Here is a 1,629-nt window from a genome sequence, read left to right on the forward strand (position 1 = left end):
AGAAATAACCCAGAGACTCTTCTTGCAAGTTTAAGAAGCCATCTAGGCTGGGTGCGGTGGCCCAAGCCTGTAATCCCAGCCCTTTGGGAGGCCGAGGCAGGCGGATCACGAGGTCAGGAGATCGAGACCACAGTGAAACCCTGTCTCTACCAAAAGTACAAAAAATTAGCCGGGCATGGTGGCGGGCGCCTGTAGTCCCAGCTACTCAGGAGGCTGAGGTAGGAGAATGGCGTGAACCTGGGAGGCGGAACTTGCAGTGAGCCGAGATTGCGCCACTGCACTCCAGCCTGGGCGACAAGAGCGAGACTCCATCTCAAAAAAAAAATAAAAAAATAATAAAATAAATATAAGAATAAAAATAAAGAGGGAACTGAATTGTGGCTAGGTGTTGATGCTTTGAGTCTGAATATTTATGAGCATGATGACAAGTTGACATCTAAAATTGGTTTTCCCTGGAGTGAAATCAGAAGTATTTCATTTAATGATAAAAAAATTGTTATAAAGCCAATAGACAAAAAGGCACCTGATTTTGTTTTTTATGCACCTCGTCTGAGAATCCATAAGGGGATTTTGGCCTTATGTATGGGAAACCATGAAGTATACATGTGAAGAAGGAAGTCTGATACTATTGAAGTACAACAGATGAAGTCTCAGGCTAGGGAGGGGAAACATCAGAAGCAGTTGGAAAGTGCACAATGAGAGAATGAAAAGAAGAAAAGAGAAATAGCAGAAAAGGAAAAGGAAAGAATAGAACGTGAAAAGGAAGAGCTAATGGAACGTCTAAGACAAATTGAAGAATGGACAATTAAAGCCCAGAAATAACTAGAAGAACAGACTCAAAAAGCTCTAGAACTGTATCAAGAATGAAAACGAGCAAAAGAAGCAGCAGAGCGGCTTGAAAAGGAGCATCGAGCTGCTGAAGAGGCGAAGTCTGCCATAGCAAAACAAGCTGCCGACCAGATGAAGAATCAGGAGCAGCTAGCAGCACTTGCTGAGTTCACTGCCAAGATTGCACTTCTAGAAGAAGCCAAGAAGAAAAAGGAAGAGGAAGCTACTGAGTGGCAACACAAAACTTTTGCAACCCAGGGAGACTTGGAAAAGACCAAAGAAGAGTTAAAAACTGTGATGTCTACTCCCTCTCCACCTCCACCACCAGTCATTCCTCCGACAGAAAACGAACATGATGAACATGATGAGAATAATGCTGAGGCTATTGCTGAATTATCAAATGAAGGGGTAATGAACCATAGAAGCAAGGAAGAACGTGTAACAGAAACACAGAAAAATGCGCGTGTTAAGAAGCAACTTCAGGCATTAAGTTCAGAATTAGCCCAAGCCAGAGATGAAACCAATTTGAGGCTTTTAATCTGATTTTTTTTAAAGATAAATACGAACAATTATCATGTCATCTATAAATTTCAAAAAATAATGAAAAAGGATGTGTGAATAAATTTTTTCTTATGATATTTTAATTATTTATTTTTTTTGAAATATTAAATTGGTAAAACCAAATTATCAAATGTAGGGTGTATTAAAATATTGATAAATTAGATGAAAGATAAAATTCCAATGTTTATGCAAAATTTGGTTTTTAAAATATACCATTCTTCCCATTTAGTTACTATTTCT

The 1,629-nt window shown here is 39.0% G+C and overlaps 1 pseudogene; it reads left to right on the top strand.

The window, feature by feature from the left end:
- The first annotated feature begins 372 nt into the window (after nucleotides 1-372).
- LOC116811019 (radixin-like) lies at nucleotides 373-1,371 on the top strand (annotated as a pseudogene).
- The last annotated feature ends 258 nt before the right edge of the window (nucleotides 1,372-1,629 follow it).

This window comes from Hylobates moloch, unplaced genomic scaffold (genome assembly GCF_009828535.3).
Source record: "Hylobates moloch isolate HMO894 unplaced genomic scaffold, HMol_V3 SCAFFOLD_7, whole genome shotgun sequence".
Taxonomy (NCBI): Eukaryota; Metazoa; Chordata; class Mammalia; order Primates; family Hylobatidae; genus Hylobates; species Hylobates moloch.